The sequence below is a fragment of the Pleurodeles waltl genome, chromosome 6 (assembly GCF_031143425.1).
Source record: "Pleurodeles waltl isolate 20211129_DDA chromosome 6, aPleWal1.hap1.20221129, whole genome shotgun sequence".
In the NCBI taxonomy this organism is placed as follows: Eukaryota; Metazoa; Chordata; class Amphibia; order Caudata; family Salamandridae; genus Pleurodeles; species Pleurodeles waltl.
The window spans coordinates 1,019,609,140-1,019,635,881 of NC_090445.1; positions in this window are offsets into that span (position 1 = coordinate 1,019,609,140).

The window sequence follows — 26,742 nt, forward strand, 5'->3', positions numbered from 1 at the left end:
CTACCGCCACCATGTGTGCGCTGTGTTTAAAATACAGTGCGCCATGGCGCAGTGTAGGGGGCTATAGCATCAAAATTTCTGATGCTATTGCTGTACTGTACAGAGTTAGCACCAAAGTTTTGGCGCTAACCCAGAAGAGCTTGTAGGGACCACTAAAAACAATGGTTTGTCCCTTTTAACACCTTCTCTGAGCAGGCTTTACAAGTGCCAAAAAAAAATAAACGCAAAGAAAACTCTTAGATTTCTTTGCACCATTTTTCTGCTCCCCTAACGGGGGAACGCCCCCTTTGCGTACATTATGCCTAGTGCCGGCATAATGTAGCTCAAAGGGTTACAAAGTGGCGCAATGCATGCATTGCGCCACTTTGTAAATTTGGCACATCGATTTTGGCCTTGTTGTGCCACATTAGTGTAAAACAAATTATGCTAATGTGGCGCAAACAGGCACTAGGGGCTTTTAAATCTGCCCCTTACTAACTTTATTACTTGCAATGTACTACCATCCACCTCAACTAATAATTCAATTTCTCACAATAACATACAAGCACATAATTGCTTTATACTTAAGCAGAAAGATCTGGTGTTACTGATTTTTGTTTTAGAGTCTGTTCCTCTGTGCCTTGTATGCAGATTTTTTGAGTCAATAACTGTTTTCCTGACCATGACTGTTTTTGTCTCAGATTTTTTTATTTTGTGATAATACAATCAGTCCAAGCTTTCCATTTAGCCTTGGTATTCTCAATACTGTAAGGTATCGAAAGAGTAGTAGGACAAAGAGGTAATGGGCTGTGGAGTTCCTATGTATGGGAACCAGACTTCCCTCCATGGTGTAAGAATTGGGATGAGGAATACCGGATTTAGATGAATGAAATTAGCAGTAAGTAATTTGAAGATTCTTTGCTTTAGAGCAGTGGTTCCCAACCTGTGTTCCGGGGACCCCTAGGGATCCGTGAAGCCTCCTCAGGGGCTCTGTGACTAATTAGGTCCCAAGCTTTCAGTAATGACTCAGTGGGGTGTCCCAGGGTTCATTTAATGATTCAGCGGGGTCCTTGGGTTCCAGTAATGATAACGTGGGCGTTCACAGAAGTCAAAAGGTTGGGAACCACTGTTTTAGAGGACAAAAGGAGAAGATCCTAAGGCAGGTGAATTTCAGAGAAGCCAGGCCTTACTCTGAAGGAAAAGATTAAACATTATAAAAGGCAGACCTCCATATCCATTATTTTATTCCAGACATTTATGTAACACGGTAACAGGCCTAGGTGCAGAGTGTTGAACTACTGAATGTTTTGTCATTTCATCAAAAGCTCCTACATAGTCCACTATTTAATGGTATGATGAACACCACACCCTGCCTGCCTTGTAAATGCAGATGTCTCAAAAAGAGAACAGTTACAATAATATTGGAATTATTTAGGTCTTGCTCAAATGCCTTGTAAAGGTTGATGAAATTCCTATAACGTAGTTTTAAAAATGATTCTGAACTGGTAGAGCAATTGGTCCTGCAGCTGATAATTTAATAGCAAGTGCCTTAAATGTCTTTGCTCTCCCAAACTGAACCCAACACCATCAATCAACGCCATCAATCACTAGAAGGTATCTGGACGTTGAAAATCGTTCTTCCTCTTCCATTACTCCATCGGAAAATAACACCAACCTCAATCAACCACTCTCCACAGCGTCTCAGACGACTCCCAAAACAAGACAAGAAAAAATTATAGCAGACCTCAATGTTTTCTGGTACCTCTGCTGGTGCTGCGCCCCCCGTTGTCTACGGCTAATTAATCCAAGTTGTTTAGCTAAAATCCACAACTTAAAAACATTCTGCTACTTAAAAATAGTGCGTTCCTTCGAAACCTAGCCTCATTACACTACACAATTCACTACACAATTCACCTATATCTTAGTGATAAAAGTCTGCCAGCGTTGCCATTAAAAACCCCATCAATTTGCCCAAAATGTAGGTAGATCGGCGTTTATGGCCAATTTTAGTATAATGTTAACTGAATTTTACTGCTAACACTGACCTGCTTTCTTTAGTACTACTAGTGTTAGCGTCATGAAGCTGTTTTGCTGTGCCATTCATCATTTAACTTCCCACGTCTCTCTGGATATTAAAATTGCATTGTGTGAACCTAAGTGTCTCTCATCTGACAAGGCTGACAGAAGAGTCTGTTTTCAGCGGACTCATTAAATATAAAAGCCTGCTGTTGATTTCAGCTTGCGTGAACTACTTGAGGTGGGATAATGGGATCAATATTTCATGTCGAAGTGTATTCACTCTCCTCCTGGATCCCGGTGTTGTTGTGGAGCAGTTGCAGAGGTCGGTATAGCGTCGTTACGTTATTCTCCGTGGGGAGGTACATTGAACCCAATCACGCGCCCCCCGCTGGCTGGCGTCACGTTGTTAGCGGATTACGCTTTTACTGTTTTTACGCGCCAGAAGCAGTCAATTAGAGTCGGGTGTTTGGTACCGTAACACCATGCAGCGCAACACAAATAATCTCCCAGCAGCGGGCAATTATGAAAAAAGGGAAATAAGCGATGGACTTTATTAAGTGTTACAACAGAATCCTTGAAAAGAAGGAGGGTGCTTGTAGGCGCATTGTGCAACAGATCAATTCTAGGCTGTGCTTCAGAGTTCCGATCCACAGTTTTCAGTGCAACTGGTTTCTCAATCTCACGCTTCTATCCAGGATAAATAAAACTTCAAAGACTATAGAAGAATATTATTTTTTTCTGAGTTAAGAGCATTTCCTTTGCCATTGTACTTTTGTTCCTCGTTGAGCTGTCCTCGGACCAGCCATCGTTTTTTGACTGCAAAATAGCCATATTTGTGGGTGGGTGGGGGTTATATAATATGCTGCAGTGTGGTACGACCCACTGTGTGAGAAGGCAATGTACACCCTGCTGTCAACAATTCAAGAGAAACACTGATGATAATGTGGGTGCTTTGGCGTGACTGGTGTGCTCTTACAAATAGCACTGACCTCCATATGTCGCCTTACAAACTCCATTGAAACAGTGTACTAATTCACACTAAACTCCAATCGGTCCTTAAAGCCATCCAGTCTTTTTACTAAGATACACCTAGGCGACAATGTTCCATCTCCTGAACCTACTGACTCTTCATCATCTCTTGGTCCAAATGTTCTCCCTTACCGTCCTGGGCCTACCAACAATCTATAACCCCATAGCACCTACAGAGCTTCACAGGTCCCTGACCTTCCAAACTTTCCCAGGTTTTAAATGAAACAATTATTTTATACCTTATATGAAACAAAATACAATTTTATTAAACAGTTCCAACCTCTACATCCAGGAAAAAACCCTCCAATGAAGAGTTCTTCTATGTCATCCAAGATCCACCCAAACCTTCCTAATATCTACCCACAATGGAAAGTATACTTATACAGTAACAGCAATAAACAGTGCCCAGCTCCTGGATGCAGATGGATGGCATCAGCACCCATATTTGTGGCCTGGAAGTGATTTATCATCACCAGATTTTGACCCAGAGGAAGACAGAGAAAGACAGAAAAGGGAGAAAAATGATGGAGAGAACAAAAGGAAAACATTGGCAAAAGTGAGAAGGCAGTGGATGAAAGAGGTAGCCAAAGGGATAGGAGTAGTAGATGGGAAATGTAAGGTGGTGGAAGAAAGAGACATGAGGTTGAATCATGAGTTGATACCCTTGGTATTCAGCAACCCCATCATTTGGCAGAACTAGCAATACTCTCCTAAGACAAATTTCAGGTCTGTGCACTTAATTTAGTTTTAGTATTTTTTAAATAAATTAAGTACTGTCAATAGATCTTCATCCCTAGAAAGAAGTATTCAACAGCCCCATCCATAACAACATACATTTCCCGTAACACTGAGACCCACAAACCTGTACAAGGCCATTCTCTTCTGTATTTTGTGTACGTTTCCACTTTGTTTTATATTGTAATTCATTTACAATCAACCCTTTAAATGCTGAGGATTTTCACCCTAGTACTGAGCGTTTTTTGTGTGCAATTTGGGGTATTTTGGTCTTACACCTCCATAACTTATTTTCTACATAAGATATCCACCAAATTTGCATGGTTGTTTTGCAACATCCTGGAGATTTTTAAAGGCACCCATGCTTTGTAGACTCCCCTATAGGAAGCTAAGAAAATAGCCTAATGATGGCTATTTTTTTAAATGGGAAAAAAGCTGTGCAAGAAAGTGAATCTTTTATGTTTTTTAAATTGCATCAACAAAAGATTAGCTGTGTTAAGATCAACATCTTCCCAGCATTCAGGAACACATAGGGGGTCATTCCGACTCTGGCGGTCCATGACCGCCAGGGCCGGGGACCGCGGAAGCACCTCCAACAGGCTGGCGGTGCTTCCAGGGCCATTCTGACCGCGGCGGTAAAGCCGCGGTCAGAAAAGGGCAACCGGCGGTTTCCCGACGGTTTACCCCTGGCCCAAGGAATCCGTCATGGCGGCGCTGCTTGCAGCACCGCCATGGGGATTCCGACCCCCTTCCCGCCATCCTGGTCCTGGCGGTAAATACCGCCCGGAACAGTATGGCGGGAACGGGTGTCGTGGGGCCCCCTAACAGGGCCCCATAAAGATTTTCAGTGTCTGCTGTGCAGACACTGAAAATCGCGACGGGTGCCACTGCACCTGTCGCACCCCTTCAACTCCGCCGGCTCCATTCGGAGCCGGCTTCATTGTTGAAGGGGCTTTCCCGCTGGGCCGGCGGGCGGCCTTCTGGCGGTCGCCCGCCGGCCCAGCGGGAAAGTCAGAATGACCGCCGCAGTCATTTGACCGCGGTACGGTCTTTTGGCGGTTCCCGCCAGGCGGGCGGCTTCCGCCGCCCGCCGGGGTCGGAATGACCCCCATAGTGCTTACCACAGAACTTGCATTTGTCTAAGAGACATCCCATGTTTCTTATTTTTTGAGGTTTTCAACCCACGTGCACTTTGTGATGGAAACAGGTGTGAAACCCTAGTGCTAGATGCTCACAACAGGAAAGGGCCTACGGCCAACATGGACACATCAACGTTTTCCACTCAAAACCAACTCTTTTTTTAAAAAGTGGGTAGAGTTTTGGGTTTGGGCTGAGCTGTCACTCAGGGTAACCTTTCAAATCAAGACATTTCTGAAAACCAGACACCCACGGAAGTCCAAATGGTGTAGCTTGCATGGATCCCACAGTTTTTGTTTTACCTAGAAGTCTGCAAACATCAAATAGTGAGTACAAATATACATTTTCCTCACATTTCTGTGACAGAAAGTTCTTGAATCTGCGGTTATCCACAAATTTCTTCCCATACAGCAGTCTCGAGTGTCCTGCAAAAACACTAAATCACTTGTATGGATGGGCTAAGTGCCTGTGAACAGGAAAGGGCCCAGAATGGAATGTGGACAGATCACATTTTTCTACTTAAAACAGCCCCCTTTTTGGCAATGTGGTTAGCTGCGGATTTTGGGTGTGGCATCAGTCACCAAACAGAGAAACCTTCCAAACTTGTACATTTCCGTAAACTATTCTGCCAGGGGAGTCCAGGGTGGGGAGATAGCATGGATCTCATGTCCTTGCAGACCTCGAGACTTTGGCTACAAACCTATATTTTCCTTACATTTCTGTGAGAGAAAGTACAAGAATCTGCACAATTTCATACCGCACACCGTTCCCGGACATTTTCCAATAAAAATGCTACCCAAATTGCATGACTGGGACTACTACCAGTGACAGGAAATGAAATTATGGACAGTGTTGAATCCTTTATCATGGCATTTTCAAAACTTTATTGTTGGGGGAACTGCCACGTCATTGCCAGTATAAAAAAGCTTTAAAAGAAAAATAAGTCTTTGGTCTCAAGAAGAACACATTTCCCTGGAACTGAAGAGTCCTACTTTGTGTGTTGATGTGCGCCTTGAGAAAAGGTAAAATGTTATCACTGACAGAGAAGTTAGCTAAACCCTGAATTGGGCTGCCCCATGCTATAGTGGGTGGAACAAATGTGAATGACACAACAGACTAATGGGTGAAAAGGGACAGGTGAAATAACATCTATCTATCTATCTATCTATCTATCTATCTATCTATCTATCTATCTATCTATCTATCTATCTATCTATCTATCTATCTATCTATCTATCTATCTACAAGATAATGTGTCTTTCTGCATATTCAATCCCATTTTTGACTGATAAGGTTACCTTTTGGACTCTGTACACTGGAACTCTGCTAACGAGGTCCCAGGGCATGTGCTCTGACCCCTAAGATTTGTTAGATTGTTTAAAAAAACTAATTAGCACATTTAACTTATCTATAGGTCCCTACTATATGTTGCTATGTGTACCCAGGGCATGAAAGTAAAATGTCTCTAGTGGACTGCAGCACCTGTTGTTCCAGCTCTAAAGTTACACAGCAAAGCATGTCTTCTGGCCTGACCCCGCAGCTTGAGTATGCAGTTTTGAAACTGCAAATTCGACCTGACAAAATAAACATTTTGTCAGGCCTAAACCCACCTTCTTAATACTTAAAAGCAGCCCTAAGGCAGGCCCGAGAATGCCCATAGGGCACAAAGAATGGTCTTTCAAAAGTAGGACGCGTGTACTTAGGTTTCTCATGTCCTGGAAATGAAAAATCTACAAAGTGTTTTTTCACTGTGGTAAGGTGGGGTCTCCCATAGAAAATCACTGGGTTACATTATAACACCTTATAAAGCATTATTGCAAATTGGTAATAGCTAGAACCATTATTTCAACACTAAAATAAACAGTAATAATAAATAGTAACTTAAAATCCAATCTAATGGTTGTCTGATTTTAAATTACGATTTTGAAAATGCAATTTTCTGCATTAATCCACAACTGTCACCTGGCAGCTTTCTGCCCCATACAAGGAGGTGTGACTTGCTCCCAGAAAGAGAAATTAACGAGCCTTGGCTGGGAGACGGTGTGACCTCACTCATCCTAGTAAGATAGCCCAGAAGGTGTGCCTATCAACTGCACAAGCTGCAAAAGGGCACCCCCGTCACAAGCAGATGTAAGTCACACCTAGGCCTAACCCTGTTATTGTTCAGGTAGACAGAACAATCTCAGTGAGTGGAAAACTTGTTTCAGAAGGAGTTGTCTCATTTTCCCAGGCTCCACAGAGGTGTGCTCAGAGCTCTGCACAATGGAAGAAAGGTTCTGCCATATTGATTATAGTAGAGAGGGGCAATCTGGGATAGTTTACAATAAAACACACAGAGAAAGTGCTGCTAAAGGGTACTAAGGGCACACTTGGGAAATTTTACCCAGTTAGTTAGGGAGTGGCCAGGTGATTCTCCCACCCTCAGGCTGCCACTGGGTATAACAGTGTGTCCCTCAGTACTGTCTTCAGAATACCTCTGGGCCTGTGGAAGACAGAAGGTCTGCACCTGCTGCCGAACATTTAGAGAGAAACCTAAAGGGCTGGTTCTGCTCACCCCTGTACCAAGAAAAGAAGAGTGGACTCCAAGGGCTAGTTGGCTAGTCTCCAGTTCACCTCCAGGAACACAAGAACTGCAAGAAGCCCAAAACTGTGCTCAGCCCAGCTGACCTGTTCCAACTCTATTTGCTATGGACCCTGCTAGTGGCTCTGGGAGATTGAGTCCACTGGTGCCCAAAAGATCCTGGACCATTGGCAGGAGTAAGAGTGTACTCTTTTCCCCCTTCAAAATTGCAAGGCTTCCATTGGACCATGGCCAAGCCGAAGTCGCCAACATCAAACTGACGGTTAGACTCAACTTGCTGGTCTGCCACTCTGAAAGGCTCCTGACTTCCATAAAAGTTTCTCAGTCCAAACATTGATGATTTCACTGGAACCAATAAAGAGCATCCCAACTACAACAAGACCTTCCTAGGCCCATTTTCTCTAAAAGTGCTGAGCAGAAATATACCAAATCACAAAAAGTATGATTTCCTAGTAAAGATCTATTTTTCTGCCACTTCGCCTGCTTGAAGCTTCCCACCGTCAACATCAAGAGACTCTAACTTCCTGCCAGAGCTGAGCCTCCCACCGAGGTCCTGCACTTCAGCCAGCCACCGTCGAGAAATCCCTCTTCAGATCCAGCTGACACCCTGACCCACTGACAATCTTGTCAAGGACTTTTCTCAAGAAAAAAAGACTTCGAGCCTGATTTAGATATTGGCGGTATTGGTCCCGCTGTAGATTTTTGGTCAGATTTCTCATCTGCCGCCTTGGCGCTCTGCCCGTTATATTTAGATGTTGGCTGATCCATAGACCAAGGACCGCCTACGAACAGCCGCCACTGCCATGAATCACCACCAATGTCGATGGCACCATAGGCAAAAGTAGCTGTTGGCATGGCTCCGGCAAATTTTACCACCAAACCAATCAAGATGTGCCCTCCTGCCGATGCAACTGAAGCAGCTAAACCTCCACACCTAAGTTGGTGGATTGAGGGGAATAAAAGAACAAAACTCACCTTTTTCCGAGTTTTCACATTTCCTGCCACAATAAACCTGACCATACAAGTCCTGCCATTGCTGCTGCTTCTGGGCCAAGACGAAAATCAACCCTGTTGTTGCCAGAACAAAAGGTAAGTAAATGTATTATGTTATCATCTGAATAGTCGAGGTACATTATTACAGGATTTGTGCATGTATAACATGCATGCAAGTAAGAGTATAATGACATGCAGTGCATATGTCTGTAATGTCGTAGTAATAAAAATGTTTTAAAACATTCCTCGTTATATATGAAATACTCACCAATTTGTTGCTAACTGCTTTCAAAAAGTAAAATCAATCCCAACTCAAAATGTGCCAATACAGGTTTGTGCAATCATTTTCCCTAAACTATCATACACAATAGTAACAACAGAAATCCATGCTAATATAGCAATTACAATTGTGTGTACACAGACTGTACCACCAATGCTACCTCTAAACTGCAAACATGTCAGGGATGTATGAAAGCCACATGTCCGCTTGATTTGTGCAATTTGTGACAAACAACAGATGTCATTTAAATTTAAAGTATTAGGCTCCCTATGTAATGCATATGTGTATATTATAGACACATCATGTTAAAATAAACACACATGCGTTTTCCAGTCGTAAAAACAGAAATACATATAATTTTGGTGTAAGTGTCCAGTAACATGATGAATGCTAGCACTAAAATGAGCATGTCCATCACAAATATACAACACTAATGTATGCATTCCAAAGACATCTAAAAGTTAAAGTGGTGCTTGTCACTGTTGCATATGAGAGCATAGCACACAACGTTATCAGAAATAACATTATCAGCAAATAATTAGTAAAAATAAAAAAATAAGGCCAGGACAAAGATATTCAAAATTAAATGAATTTTTATATTAGCATGAGATACTTTTCTCATTATATTTATTTTATTTTTATCAATGAGTAAAGTCCAAACAGTACACAACTGAATGCGCTGGCTTCAGGCCCTAAACCTGCCTCAAATTTCACTGCCAGGTTTAACCTCCTCAGGAAAGGGGCATCTATCTGGCACCTCAATGATCTTACTTGGGGGGGGTCGGAGGGGTGAGTTTTGGTTTGGGAGGGGTGGGTTTGGAACGGGTGGCCTGGGGTGTGGCAGGGGTGGAAAGACATTTGGGAGGGGTGGTTTTGGATGTGGAAGGGGTGGGTTGGGGTGTGGAACGGGTGGAAAAAAGTTTGGGAGGGGTAGTTTTGGGTTTGAAAGGGGTCAGTGGTGCAAAAAGAAGTTCATCCTTTGAAAAATGGGTAGGGTGCATGGCAAGCACTTTAGGTTGAGAGGTAGAGGGAGTGGTAGTATCTGATGTGCATGTTTCTATGGAAGGTGCTGGTGCCTGTGGGTCTGGTATATGTGGTGTACATGTTGGTTTGTGTCTCTTACTGGGTATCTGTTGCATGGGTGAGGTTTGGTGTTTGTGTGCAGAGTGTGTAATTTGTAATGTGTTTGTGTGTGTGTATGCAGTGGATGTGCTATGTGTGGTTGTTGTATCTGTGGATATGCTGGTGCATGTGTGTGTGGTGGTGGGTGTGTATGTTTGTGTCTCTGTGGGTATTGTGTCTGCAGGTGTGGTGGTGGGTGTGGGTGTTTGTGTTGTGGTTTGTGTTGTGTCTGCAGTTGTGGTAGTGGTGGGTGTGGATGTTTGTGTCATGTTGGACATGGTGTCTGTGGGTATGCATTTGGTGGTCAGGGTGTGGTGTCTTTGTGTGTGTGTGTCTGTGTTTCTTGCTGTGTTTGTGCTTATGTGTGGACGTGTTGCTTGTGTGTGTTAGAGTTGGTGCATTCAAATGTGTAAATATACTTTGGATAGGGCTGGAAAGAGGGATTTGGGATGGAGAAGGGGTAGGAGTTGGGATGTGTTCAGTGAGGAAGCCAGACCCTGGAATGACCTCTGCAGGCCAGACATGGCACCATGAATACCATCCAGGTAAGCTAATATCTGTGTCATCTGCCTACTAAACCACTGGATGGCATTCAGTAGTGCAACTTGGCCTACAGAGATAGACCACAATAGGTCAATAGCCGCTTCATTGAGTGCAGCCTGGGAGACAGGGGTGGGGAGGAGGTGTCTTAGTAAAGCTGATGCCACCTTTTTTAGGGGGTTGGCCTCGGCCAACTGATGGGAGAGCACGAGAGGGTGGAGAGAGAAACGTGAGAGGTGGGCAATGATGCAGGTGGACTTGTTGTACTAAGGTCCACCACCACCACCAGGGACTGGTGTTCTGTGGAAGCCTCTGAAGATGATGTTGAGTCGCTGGTGGTCTCCGTGCCAGTCCCCTCACACTCCGTGGCACTGGGTCCTTTGGTGTCAGTGGTGTTTGCACTGATACCAAAGTGCCCAGCATCTTGCCATCCAAAGTGGTCGCTGTCATCTTTGCCTTGCCCAAATGATGCTGAAAACACAGATACAACAGTTTGAGCGTATCTGTTTAAATAGAATGGAACATGAACTTTGCTCACAAAACAGTGGCAACATCTACACATTAAACCACTTCAAGGCCCTCATATGTGGCTTCTTTATCATCAGTATCTCATGCAGGTAGGAAAGAATTCCACAAACTATTTCCTCACAGTCTATAATTTTCCCATGCTAGCTCCCATATTACGTATGCCATTTGTCTCTCACCCACTTTAATTTCTCTGCATGACAAATGGCTTTGACAGCATGACTAAATACACAGGCCTGAATACATTCCTAACCCACTTCAGTACAGAGCAAAACATATCCACATTTCCAAGAGTCATGTTTTGGGTCTGATATTGACTCATCAAGTTGGGATACTCCAACATCTATGTGATGTAACCTTCCACCTGCAGATGTCGTTTTAAGTATCACTTTTCTCACCATCATTGATTTCTCATCTGGATATAACTAAGGCCACTTAAGTGTAATTTGGGATACATGTAACTCTGTCACCAATGTGGAAATATTCCTGTCTGTTTCAATCATTACAATTTGGCATAAGAATTCATGTTGGTCAAACTGGTTTACATGCACATTGGTGAAGGTCTAAGGCTTCATGACAATCTACTACTGTCTACATGAACTGACTTGAATCTTGCTATTGAAGCATATATATAACATATTTCAGATAAGTATTAATGGCATTTTACAAATCTTTCCAGTCCTTTTGGAACAGATGCTCTTGATCATATTGTCATTGTACCAATTTAAACCAGCCAATGTAAAGTCTGAAATATGAACTGCCTCATAAGTGCATACTATGCCATGTCAGCAGTAATAGACCCTACATTACCTACTCATATTTGTGATTGAGCTTCGCACCTGACCCAATCCTCAAATGGGGCATGTTTGGTACAAATGCCCCTCATAACATGGAGAAAATGCAGGTACCCCTTTTTTTCATGCAGACATGTGTCTGTTCAAAACAGCACTTGGCTTGTGATGAGGAAGCTAGTGAAAATAATTAACACAAAACAGTACACCAAACACTGCATCAGACATCGTCTGAATAACTTCCACCTCCAGAAATCCTCATCTGCGTTGGATGTGTGTTAACCGACATGTTGATTCCAAATAACATTGCTGTAAATTAAAAAGATTAAACAACAAGCAAAGCTACATACAATAATTAACTCCCTTGATGCTGCTGTTGGGCCCTCAACTGCCCATAAAGCTCCAGGTTGGTCACTGCAAGGATGTAGGCCATTAGCGCTTGCCTCTTTGGAAGACCTTCCCGAGCTGGACGTGGCCTGACTTTTTGGTCAAGCATCAGAGGCCCTGACACCTCTTCCTGCAATGCATGCTGCGGTGCTTATGGACCCCAGGGTCTGTACCCTCTTTGCGATGGCCTTCCATATATCTTGCTTTTGATGGGCGTGACCTGTATGGATGAGAAAAATAAAACAACAAAAGAGGTTTTGATTGATTTTGTTTGTCTGTAGGGGTGCGGAACAATTTTTTGACATCTCTCTCATGCATTCCCAAAACAGTCAGTACAGAATTTTAGAAAACAATTAACATTTCCTATTAAATGCTAAGTGGCAGTGATTGCTTCATGTTACCATTCCAGGCCACAAACATCATCTAGGCAAGGGCTAAGAAACCTTTCCTGTAGTGAGAGCCAATCCTGATTAGTCCAAATCATTGTGAGACACTAAAGGCCATACAACCTGAACAGCTACACTGGCTTTATGTCTAATCTTATGAGAGCCAGCTACTATTGTTTGCATCACATACAGTGACTAAGGGCAGTATGGAAGGGCTGCCAAGTGTCAGAGAGAGCATGGTGTTGGGTGATGTATGAACAAGTGTGTGTAGTAATGGGTCATACTTGTATGGATGATTGAGAGCCAGTGTCATTTAGACTTGCAGCACAGGAAATACCTTTCCCCATATGTGTCACCATGACTTGTTCAAAACATACAGAAATACTTATTTGAAATTATGGGATGTAATTTGAGTTGACTCAACAGCATCAGACAACTCTACAACTTTGAAGATTCTTCTTGCACTTGACATTTTACTCATTTTGACATGGGCTGTATGTTTTCACTTATACTAATGGTACAGTGTCTACCGGCCACTGGAAGCGAGGGACCAGCAGTTAGTCTAATGAAATCTGGAATTGTGAGTAACATGAACTGAAAATTAAGCTTATTCTTTGAGGTGACTTTTCATTTCGATGTACAGATAAGTTTGACATTGTCAAACAACATTTCGTACCCAGCTAAATCATTCTGTTCACTACATTCCAAAAACCAACAGTTCACTCATGAACAAAAGGGGACACATTAGCCTTATACAAAGGAAGAAAAACTTAATTTGTGAAACATTTCCCACTCATGTACCTATGGCAGTGTCTGTCATGAAGTGTTCTACCTACTACATGGTCGACGTCCGTCCACATCCATTGGATAGACCATGTCCTGATGGCAAGGTCAGGCACCTACCATTTTGGGACCTGAAACTGTGTATTTTTAAATTGTGCATCACCAGCACTCAAAATGTAGGCTACTTGGTATGCAAATCTCAGATATGTACAACACGGTTTTTGGCAAGATAGGACACATAAAAAAGGGAACCGTTACTGTGTTTGACGTTGATAATGCCGCAGTGTATGTTATACTTCCTTTGACGGTAGTGTAAAAAAATGCATAAGAAAAAATAATGTCCATATAATATATTTCAAATGTATTATTCACACATTATTTGTAAAAAATGTCAAAGGTTAGATTTGAAGTAACAAAGATGTTTGAAAATTATGGTAACATATATGATGCAATAAGATCACTAACCTTACCAAGATATGAGATATGTGTTGATTTTGAAAGTCTTGTGTGACAATTTAAGTTAATAGTTTGTTTTCATTACAGATATATGAAGCCAGGGATAGGTAGAAGAAGGAATCCTCAAGTTTTCAGACCATTTCCATACCTTGCCACCATGGAGGAGCTCAGCTTACCTAGGCAAACTACTGGATTTGTGTCCACAGCTGGAGCCTGATCTCATGCCTCAGAATAGGAATAGGAATATAACAGCAGTAGCACCAATAGTGAAACTCATGGCAGTACTGCGTCTCATCCCTGGTGTCTAGTGGGAGAGCTCTGCTTTCCTACTAGGCTTCCTTCTGCCTCTCTCCTCCTTTTGCTTTGCTTTGCTCTCTGCTCTGCTTCACTACTGTCCCTTAGTGCTCCTTTTCCTCGTTTCTCTCTCACTCCGCTCCCTCTCTCTCCCTTTTGCTCTTCCCCTTTCTCTCTCCCACCCCGCTGCTGCCCCTGCTGCCCGCCCCCTTTTTCGGGCCCTCCCCCTTTTTGGCCATGCCCCCTTTTTTGCACGTTTTTTTGTACCCCTCCCACCTCTCAACTGTCCTCACCTCCCCCCCACCTCCCTACTTAATCGCAGCTGCTGCGTGGTAGGCTGAGCAATACCGCTGTCCTAGTCAGTATATTGCTCTGCATCCCGTGGCTTCACTCTGTAAGTAGAGCCCTTTCCCTGCCTCCTCTGAACTCCTAACCCCTGCCAGGAGTTCAAGGCCCTCCTCCAGCTGCAGGCTCCTGCCTGCGCCCCTTCCCTGGTGTCTAGTGGGAGAGCTCTGCTTTCCTACTAGTCTACCTTCTGTCTATCTCCTCCTTTTGCTTTGCATTGCTCTCTGCTCTGCTTCACTACTGTCGCTTAGTGCTCCTTTTCCTCATTTCTCTCTCACTCCGCTCTCTCTTTCTCACTTTCGCTCTCCCTCTCTCTGTCTCTCCCCCGCTGCTCAGTGGCCCTGCTACCTTTTTGGCCCACTCCCTTTTTTTGGGCGGTTTTTCATCCCCCTCCCACCTCCCAGCTGCCCTCTCCTCCCCCCACCTCCCTACTTAATGGCTGGCGATGTATGGCCGCAGAGCAGGTGCGCTGCTGGCGTGCCAAAGGCAAGCCCGTCTGCACTCGTCCGCACCCGTCCGCGACTGGACCTGCACACGTCCGTGCCCTGGCTCCCGTACCCCCCACTGACACCATGCACGTATTCACTATGACGCCACCACCCTCTGAGCCCTCAACACCGGCCGCTCTCCTGTCTGCCTTCAAGCCTCCCCGCAGGCCCTTCTCCTGCCGGAACTGCACCTTCACCAGCCTCCACGCCAATGACCCACCAAGGCAGGACCCAACCATCTCAGATGTATCCTCCTCAACACCCGGTCCGTCCACAAGCATGCAGTAGAGCTTTGGAATCTACTCGACTCAGCCTCCCCAGATGTAGCCTTACTGACCGAGACATGGATGAACCCCTCCTCAGCGCCTGACATGGCCATAGCCATTCCAGACGGCTACAAGATCACCCTCAGGGACCACTCCAACAAACCAGGAGAAGTCGTCGCCATCATTCAAAAGAACACCCTCAGGATCACGACCAACACCAAAGACACCCTCAGTACCGCCAAACACCTGCACTTCCAAATCCCCACTGACCCAAACACCACCCTCCGAGGGACCCTCGTCCACAGGCCCCCCAGCCCACGACAGCAGTTCAGCGACTCCTTTACCGACATCTTCGCACGCACGCTCTCATATTCACTGACTACATACTCCTCGGAGACTTAAACTTCTACCTCAAAGACACCAACAACAACAACACCACTACCACCCTGTTTGACAACCTCTTCAACCTCAAACAGCTCGTCACGACACCAACCCATTCTGCAGGACACACACTCGACCCTAATTTCAGCAATCACGTCTCTTTCAGCCACACCACCGAATTCCACTGGACAGACCACCGCTGCATCCACTTCTCCTTCAAGAAATCCACAACACATCACCACCTACAACGGATCCCCCACCACAGTTGGAACAAGGTCACCGAAGACCAACTTATCGCGACCCTCTCCCAGAACCCACCCATCGACACCACCGTCACTGATGCAGCTGCCCGCAACTTCAGGCAATGGGTCAACACCTGTGCCAATACTCTTGCCCCAATCAAGAATCCCTCCAACTGTTGCACCGACAGAAAGGCCTTCTGGTTTATCGGCGACCTCCTCGAATCTAAGCAAACCTTCCGAAGACTTGAAAGAAAGTGGTGCCAATATCAGACTCTGGACAACCTCACAGCCTTCAAAAACGCCATCCGCAGACACCACCAACTCATCCAAGCCGCCAAGAGAATCGCCTTCAAAGACTGACTCAACAACAATGCACACAGCCTCAAGGAGCTCTTCAATGTCGTGAAGGAACTCTCCAACCCCAGCTCCAACGCCAATGACATCCCGCCATCCCAAGACATCTGCGACTCCCTATCTTCCTACTTCCACTGCAAGATTGCAGACATCCACAACAGCTTCAGCACCCAGACACCCCCCGCAACCACCAATACCACAGATTCACCTCCGACCAACTTCCTGCTCTCCTGGACCCCCATCAACGACAACGACACCATTGAAATCATGAACACCATCCACTCAGGTTTTCCATCTGACCCTTGTCCTCACCACATCCTCAACAAAGCAAACGCTGTCATCGCACCCCAACTACGGAAGTTCATCAACAGCTTCTTCGAGTCCACCACCTTTCCGGAGAGCTGGAAAGACGCAGAGATCAACGCCTCCTGCAAAAAACCCAAGGTGGACCCAAAGGACCTCAAGAACTTCCGGCCTATCTCCCTGCTCCCCTTCCCGGCAAAAGTCATCGAGAAGGATGTCAACAGACAACTAACCCGCTTCCTCTAGGAGAACCGCACTGGGGGCCCTTTCCACAGGAACCACAGCACCGAAACCACCCTCATTGCTGCCACCGACGACATCATAACCATACTGGACAGCAGCAAAACCGCGGCCCTCATCCTTCTGGACCTCTTGGCTGTGTTCGACACCGTCTGCCACCACACCCTATGCTCGCGCCTCAGCAATGCTTGAATCCACGACAGAGCCCTGGATTGGGTCACCTCATTTCTCACTGGCAGAACCCAGAGAGTCCGCCTCCCCAATTCCGCTCGGAGGCCACCGAAATCATCTGTGGGGTACCCCAGGGTTCGTCCCTCAGCCTGACCCTCTTCAACGTCTACATGGCCCGCTCGCTAACATTGCCCAATCCCACAACCTCAACATCATCTCATAGGCCGACAACACCCAGCTGATTCTCTCCCTCACCAAGGACTGCGTCCAGACCTACCTCCTTGAAGGAATGAAGGCCATCGCCGAATGGATGAAGAGAAGCTGCCTCAAACTCAATTCCGACAAGACAGAAGTCCTCATCTTTGGCTCCACCCCCTCAGCATGGTATGACTCCTGGTGGCTTGCCACTCTCGGAACCACTCCGACTCCCACCGACCACGCACGCAACCTAGGATTCATCTTGCTTCAACACCCTCTGCATGCTCTGAAAGATCTACAAATGGATACCCACCAAAACCAGAAGAACCTCGTAAGCAGCAAACTGGACTACGGCAATGCGCTCTATGCAGGCACCACAGCCAAACTCCAGAAGAGGCTGCAACACATCCTGAAAGCCTCCGCACGCCTCATCCTGGACATCCCCTGCCACTGCCACATCACAGACCACCTGAAAAACCTGCACTGGCTCCCAGTCAACAAGAGAATCACCTTCAAACTCCTCACCCACGCTCACAAAGCACTGCGCAACACTGGACCAGAATACCTCAACAGACGACTCTCCTTCTACACCCCGACCTGGTATCTCCGCTCCACGGGCCTCGCCCTCGTAACCGACCCACGCGTCCGCAGAACTACAACTGGCAGTAGATCATTTTCGCACCTCTGTGCCAAAATGTGGAACACTCTTCCCACCCACCTGCACCAGACCAAAGACCTCCTTATCTTCAGGAAACTTCTCAAGTCCTGGCTGTTCGAGCAGTAGCAGCACCTCTCCTCCTCCCCTCCTCACTGCCTTGAGACCCTCATGGGTGAGTAGTACGCTTTACAAATTCCTGATTGATTGATTGGTAAGTGCAATTGATGGCACACATATTGCCTTTGTGCCACCATACCCCAGAGAACAGGTCTAACGCAATCAGAAGAACTTCCATTCCATCAATGTGCAAGTTGTCTACTTACTGGATTTATACATCTCAAGTGTGTGTGCCTATTTCCCAGGTCAACAAATGATTCCCTTCTAATACGGAACAGCACCATACTCCTGCAAATGTCACAACTTGACCTGAGATGGCCTGGCTTGTTGTTAAGTACAACATGACTTGAGGATCATTTGCTTTAACCATAATTTAGGATTGTACAATGGGTTGATATGATTTTAATCTATCAATTGCTTACTCTCATGTAGGAGACTAAGCTTATCCTAACCGACCATGGTTGTTGGCACCGCTAAGGAATCCAGCAACGCTATGGAAGTCTGCTTCAATGAGGACCATGGAAGAAGACAAAGGCCAGTGGTATGGGCTTTTGGACTCCTGAAGGCCAGCTTTGGGTGTCTGGCAAGACCGGTGAAGGCCTCCTCTACTCACCCGATAAGGTGTGCCAAATCATGGTTGCCTGCTGCATGCTGCAAAAGATTGTTCTGCAACGGAACTTCCAAATCATTGCAGAGGATCGAGACTGTGAAGAGTCACTGGGTGAGGATGTCAAAATGTCCAGTGAAGATGACAGTGGTGAAGAGGAAGGAATTGACCTACATCAAGATGTCATTGACCACTTCTTCACCTTTACATATTGTAAAGTCCAAGGCAAACGTTTGTGAATCAGAGTTTCCTTACATTGACTACTGAGTTTATTTATTCATTTTTTTTTAAATAGGTGTCCCCATAAATTGTCGTCATTAAACTCTATTCAGGTGCACCAACCTCAAGGGCACAGGAAGCCAAAAACCATCTAAGTCCCGAGATGAAAGAAACTCCCAACCTAGCCAGGTCAGGTCGACTAATCATTGGACACTGAACATTAAATGGCTCCGATCTTTAAAAGATCCCATATTCGATCTCCAAGCCTCCTTGGTTCTCTTTTATCCACTTCTTTAAAGAAAAGAACAGAACTTCTCCATTCCTTCCAATTAGGGAGGGAATTTGAGCCCAACTTCTACACACTTCCCTTCATGCAAGTAATATTAGATAAAACACCAACCCTCTTTGATATAGTTTAAGATTAAGGGAGAAGGGAGGAAAGGGGGGGCTGGAGGGGGTCAGTGTTGATTGTTAGTACCCCAAATATAATTAACCGAGGGGTCATTTCTGCCACAAGACCCAGAGAGTTAGAAACTGTCTTACCCACCTCCGACCAAAATCCCAGTAGTTTCGGACACGAGGCAAACATATGAACATCATCTGACTCTGAGCTGCCACACCGTCAACAGTCTGAAGTTGCGCTACTTCTCTTTTTCTTTGCCAGCCTCTAGGGGTACAATATGCCCTATGAAGGGTAAAAAGATGATTTCTCCCTAATGCAGCTGATTTAACCATGGAGTACAGTGTGCCAAAAGATACTTGCCATAACATTTCCAACACCTCCTCCGGTACATATCTGCTCCATTTCCTAGATAGTGGTTGTGATACAGTCTCAACTCTTGATAAAAGTTGTTGGTACCATCGAGAGACTTCTTTCTTTATGTCACCAATTGCCAGTAAATCCTGCTCCATTTGAGTTAGTTGACTACTGAGTTTATTGATATAGATTAACTTTGCTGGTGCTACGTATATGTGTTCTCCTAACGTATCATTTGAGTCAAATTGTATATGTGAAATCATTAATTAACTCTGTTTCAGGGTCCTTCACCATGTCAGCTTAATTTGGACATTTCAAAGTTGTGAAATTTGCAGTGATACATATCACTGCAAATTTCACAACTTTGAAATTTCCTTGTTTCTTTTTCAATCTTTTTTAAGATGGGAAACACATTACGAAGTTGGTATCTCTTATCTGTTTAGTATCATGTTATTTGACAGATTTAAAAATGGTGGTATACAGAACACAGAAAAGGAATTACCACAATAAATAAGACACTAGTCTTTGATTTTGTTTTATGTGCATTTATTTTGAACTAAAAGATGTGTGCATACCTTTGTAACAAGAATAAGAAAGAACAAGAATAAAGAATAAAAAACAAAGGTTCATCATGGTAGATTAAACTATACTTGTTGAGCACAATGTTTGAAGTCCAATGTACAAAATACATCTCTCCTCAAAAAAGGTAAAGTGTCCATGAAATAGTCCACAGAATGAATGGTAGATGCACACAGGAGGAAATTCGGTTCTATTCTATTTTATTCTAGATTTATCGAGCGCTTGGCTTCCTCAGTGCTAAGTAGCCATATGAAAACTAACATGAGGCAGCTACTCGAACAGTCAAGTCTTTAGTGGTTTCCTAAATTTCACTTCTGATTCTATAAGTCTCAGCTGTTTTGGGAAAGAGTTCCAAAGTTGCAGGGCAATATGAGAAAATGATCGCCCACTGGCTGTGGCTCCCTTGACTCTGGGGACATTGAGTAGCAGTTGATTAGTGGAACATAACAGTTTCACTGGATTGTAAAGACTAATAAGGTCCTGGACCAATTTAGAACCTTTATTGTGGATTGCTTTATGTATAAGGCACAGAGTCTTAAAACAAACTCACTTGTCCATTGGGAGCCACTGCAGGGCTGCCAGTGCAGTCCTAGCTATTTGGTGTTTATGTATTTTTTAAAGAATGTGTGCTGCAGCATGTTGTATGACCTGCATGCAGTCAAATTGGTGGTAACTGGCGTTCATCCCTTAGAAAAATGTCAGGGGCTGCCGGCTTTTGAGGGGAGCCTGATTTAAAAGACGACAGAATGATTTGAGTATTTTCAATGGTCATCTCAGGGAAATTGCTCATCTTTTCATTCCCCAATTCTGGGAGTATGATTGTCTCCACATGTACTCCGCCACCACCTCGAAGAGGTTCGGTGGCTCTTGGCGGTGGTGGTGGAGGTCTAACTATCTTCTCCTGGTGGTCCAGATGAACGTCCCTCCCGGGGGGTTGGGAGGCACATGTACAGGGACTCGGGTGGGTGGATCTCTTTCCTGTTGTGGCAGGGCCTCTCTGTCTGTGGCTGCAGAAGGTGTATTTTGTCCTGATTTAGAAGAACCAGAGACAGGGGTAGATGGTGGAGGAAAAGCACTGCATATGTGATGGTAAATGTCAAACCACCCAGTAAAGGAACACAAATTGGAGTTGTGATTCTGCAGCTCATGAATGTGGTCCCTCTGCACACTCTTATGATCATGGGTCTCTGTGAGAACCTGGCCCATCACATTTTAGGACTATTGCACTGCTCCCAAGACTCGGTCAGTGGTGGTCTGGGTGACAATGATGCAAGGTGCCTTGCTTTCCTGACCCACTAATTCCCTCCCACAGTGCCTACCCCCACTACCCTGTACCCTAGAGACAGTGTGGCCCATCCTACTGGGTGGTACATCTGGAGGTGGTGGTGGTTGCTCAAAAGTAGCCAGAACTGGGGGCGGGGAGAGCACAAGGAGGGAGTTGTGTTCCTCTGGACATAGGAAGTAGAGGTATCCATTGGCTGAGTTGTTGTAGCAGCTGAGGTGGCAGGTGTAGGTGTTGGCTGAGTGTGACTCTCTGGGGCTGTCTGCCCGGACGGACCAGATGGACCAGGCATTCCTTCATCATCTGGCTTTGCAGTAGTGGTGTCCTCACTGAAGGCTTGATCCTGCCCTGGAGTGGAATTGCCTTTCTTTGAAGACGGTGGTCCACTGATGCTGGTTGTTGGTCCTGATATGAATCACAAAATAAAGAGAGATTAAAGGTCAGTATTGTACCTCAAATGTGTCTTCATCTACAGCTGTTGCAACCTAAAAAATGATTAATGGGATGTTGATGCCTTTGTATGATTTTTCACTTTTTATTTATGCAGGTTAATGGACACAGGGGCACCCTTCAGTAACAATGATGGCGAGATGTCCTGAAATATAAAATGTTATTTAGAAAGTGTACATTACATGTACCAGACAGGCAACTCAACACAGTAGAGATGAGATTTTAGAGCTGAGCCATTTCAAGTCCTAGCAGCCTCTAAAACAAACCATGGTACAGCTTATTGGATTAAATGGCATTGGTCATCACTTGAACACTGCAAAGTAAATTGGGTATCAATAATAATTAGAATCAGCATGTCACAGAACATGATTGGAAAGCTTTGAATATACACACTATGATTTATGCAAGCAAGTAGATAGATTCAATGGAGTAAAAAGGAGGTAATAACATACTGGATCAATACAGCAAATACATTTTTGATACATAAATGAAATAGGGAATGACAACTACATAAAGCTTTGACTTTTGTGCATATGTGGAAGGTAAGGGAGATTGGGCAACATCACATCGCACTATTGTTTTGCAGAGACATGGTACTTGTAGTCATTTGTCAAAACTATTGCCAATAGTTATAAAAAGGTGAGTAGCACATACCGCTATAAAATAATACAATGAAATGTAAACATGTAACAGTGAACAAAAGAACGATGGATTAAACCCAGATCTGTGACTGGGGGTTAGTGTTTGCATTCTTCAGCACTCCGTCCATCATCCTTTTGTGTTGCTAAAGTTGCCCTAAGCGGGAAGGGTATGCCCAGACGTGGGTCTATTGCTCACTGTGCCAATGGAGTCAAGCTAGCCTGGCTGATGAAGGGTGATACCCTGAAACCGGTCCCAGGATGCTTGTTTCCTGTCCGGGGACGACCTGGCTTGGCAGTTCGGGCTGGACTGTTCCCAGGAGGACAGGTTCAAGACTGATTTACAAATGGCTGGGTCCAACCTGGGGTGGCATAGTGAGCAAACGAATGATGGATTAAACCCAGATCTGTGACTGGGGGTGAATGTTAGCATTGTTCAGCACTCCGTCATACTCCTTTTGTGTTGCTAAAGTTGCCCTAAGTGGGAAGGGTATCCCGAGACGTGGGCCCCGTGCTCACTGTGCCACTGGTTTCAAGCTAGCCTGGCTGATAAAGGGTGATACCCTGAAACTAGTCCCAGGATGCTTGTTTCTGGTTTGGGGAGAACCTGGCTTGGCAGTTCGGGCTGGACTGTTCCCATGAGGAACAGGGTCAAGACTGATTTGCACGTGGCTGGGTCCAATCTGGGGTGGCATGGTGAGCAAAAGAACAATGGATTAAACCCAGATCTGTGACTGGGGGTGAGTGTTTGCATTGTTCAGCACTCCGTCCATCATCCTTTTATGTTGTCAATATATATGTAACCAACCCTCCGACAATGACCATTGGTAGATGGTCTATATAATGTAAGGGATTTCTTTGCTAATTGTTACCTTATGAGTGACACAATTTCCTTTGCCTTGCACCTTTACATTTTCAATAACGATAAACGTATTCATGACATGACGGGGTGTTGAAGTAAGCCTCAGCAAGGCCTACTAGTGCAAGGGGTTCACCTTTCTCTGCACAAAGTCCTCAGACCATGTAGGAAGAAGTTGGCACAGAAACTGAAATAAAAGACAAAGTTTATTAACCTCATGAGGTGGTAATACAGTTCAAACAGCACCCTTCGGTAATGTTTGAAGTAGCACACTGAACTGAGAGAGCATGGTCCTTTTATACCCACGCAGGGGCTAAAAGGAGGTGGTACAATTATAGAAGCAAGATTTGCATACATGTAAGGTCATGTGGAAAATGCACAGTCGACAGGTAGGAGGGGCTAACAGTTTTCAAGGACTAACAGCTGCAGACCTTACTGAGCATGTGCGAAAGTGGGAGATGCTAAATATAACTTGTCACTAGGCAGATTTTCAAGAGTAGTTAACAGAAAGGTAGGACAGAGCACATGGTGAGCACATGGCAGCATGTGGCAGAGAAAATGGCTGCCATGAATACAAAATGGATTCCGCGAAATGTTCACAATAGTTACTAAATACAAGATGTCTTCTGCTAATGCTTAATCTAATCGCTGCTAAACTACAACAGGGGGGCTAGGCTGTAGACAATTATCTCGATATGCTGGCACTTACTGCCTATGGCTCCTTCCGGTTTGGTCATACAATGGTCTGGTTCTTCTTTTGTCCTTCTTCCCACCAGATTCACTAGGAATATGTACGTGAAGACATGTCTAAGTCATAACCAACCAGAAACTGAATAGGTAGGTTTATGCTTGGCAATTATGGAACATCGCATGATTACGCATGCACAAAGTCTGCCTCTGACACTGGGGATAATAATAACTATTTTATTATACTGGACATTTCACCATTACTTTACATTTTTAATACTTTCTTTTTATTCTTGAGTCACGTTTACATTCCCTTGCAAAGTTCCAATGTCACAACACTGTGGTTTCACTGTTGTCCATCCAATTTCAAGCAACGTTTTAGACTCACGTTTTTGTATATATATGTTTATTTTCAATTTAATTTATATTTGTATTCATACTCACCTTTATGTTTTGTCTCATAATTATGTGTTGTTTTGACTAAGTGTCCAAGTGTTGTTTGTGTCTTTATTTTTTATTACACATTATGTTACAGCCCTGAAGAAGCCCTATGTTACAGGGCGAAACGCGTTGGCTGTTGCTACTATGTACATTATGTATCACCAAGAACAACATGGAAGGAAATAACTGAATGGAAGAAAATAAAGAGAAGATGTATCTATACTACAAGAGAACTGGACTTTCTCTCTATGTGAATTGATAATTTCTAACAAGTGGTGCACCACCATTATGGTTTTCATGTGGCTGGGTCCAACCTGTGGTGGCATGGTGAGCAAAAGAACGATGCATTAAACCTAGATCTGTGACTGGGGTGAGTGTTTGCATTGTTCGGCACTCCAGCCATCGTCCTTTTGTGTTGCTTGATATTGACGCCTTAGCGCGGAGGCACTGTGACGCAAACTAAAACATGGGCCTAACCAAAAACAAGGCAGCCATCTTAAAATATTTAAATAAATAGATAAAAGTCACTAGGTGACGGGGTAGGAGTCTGCATGCCAAAGGCTGAGCTAACTCCTGTATCCTATTAAAACAAACTAGGATTCACTACACCCTCCCCATTGCTGTAACAAATATGACACCAGAAGTTGACGTCACCGAAGGTGAATGAATCCAGATGCTAAAAATGCTCTGGGCTAAAAACTAAAACCTTAGAACTATGTAAAAATCATATTTAAATACATGTTAAAACCCAAATAACTAAAAAACATACAAAGAGATATAATATCGACCATGACAAGCACAGCAGGCCAAAGTAAGGGCAAGGAATACAAATATTAAATTTGGTATTATAAGCCACTCATCAAATTGTCGAACAATAGTCATGATCTTGAAAAGCGTCTTTGAAGCCATCAAATGGAAAGAATCTCAGGAAAGAGGCCACATTGTCAGATGTTAGATCGATCACAGGATAGGCAGACGGATCCACGGAGCAGTAGTGCGTAGTAGTCTCTTGTGCAGGTCCACCTGCAGGAGTGGCACTCTCCACAGTGCAAAAAAGAGCCAGATCATTCACCAAGGGTGGCTCATAGGTGGCCTTGTGAATCAGCCTTAGTCTCAAGGGGCATGACCGTGAATGAGCCCTCATCGGGGACATCAACAGTGCTTGGTCCACAGGAGGCACTGTCGTAACAGCAAGACACACTGTAGGCAAGTGTTCGAAGAGGCACCATGCGCAGCGAAAGACTGGTTGTACACACCATAGGAGTGGTCTGAATAACAATGACCAATCATGCTCCAATTCCTCCGGCAACGAAGCATCAAAGACCTGAACCATGCGTTCACGACACGGTTGAGCTGGTGGCAGTGGCTCCATTGCTTTGTGTAGCTGGAAAGACACAGCCACTGCGAATCAGAAGAAATAGCAGCAGTATTCCACCAATCAATGCCAAAATTATAGGAAAGCTGCCAAACACACTGGAAAAGAGTGAATGGGTGGCCGATGGAATGACTCCGAAGACAGTCTTGAAGATGGACACATATCCAGACCCAACAGTCTTAAAGAAGTGAACAATTCCAGTAGTGCTTGAGGCGTTGAAGATTCTGGATACCAGCTCTCCATAGTGCTTGGGGAAGTTGGTATTTAATAGGGATTGTATCTTGGCTGATGATTTTTCTATGTGGAGAGCATACTTCTCTCTAGCTGATGTCAACATGACTTGTTTTTGAAACAGCGCCTTTAGTCTGCTCAGCTTGTCATAATTTACATTAACAGTATCAATGTAAGGCCACATTTCTGATACTTTTATTTCTCATGTGGGGGTGAAGTAAAACTTGTCCACAACACATAACGACCTTAGACATTGAAATTGCATAGGAAATTCCTGGTTGCATATCGCAACAGCTTTGGTCGCTCAGCACCACATAACTTCCATTTGAAAGGTTCAATCCAGGCCATGTTTGCAGATCATTGAATGACTAACAGTAGTCTCACATTCGCTTCTGCTAAGAAAGACCTCCATTTCGCCATTCAAACATTTGTATTGAAAGGGCAACTCCCATTCTTCTTTAATATAGCTATCGTCTAGTCGCTTGTACCTACCCACAGCAAGATGTTTCAGGCATTATGAAGAACGAAAAGTAGAGATGGGCAGATTAATGATGCCATGTAGGAGCCATGCTGTTGAAGGACCTTCTGCAACGGTGAAAGGCAACTTTTCTAACTTCTCTATTTAAAGCATGGTGAAACTTGCTTCCCTTTTTTCCATTGTTTGTTGTTCCCTGGATAAATTAAAGGCGGTGAACAGTTCACTACCGTTAATGTACTTCGAAGGAATTCGGACATTTTTCAAAGTCTGTAACGTCCAACCTAACTACATGATGGAACGCAGCTGACTTTGTCCAAGATATAAAAGGGATATGTCTGT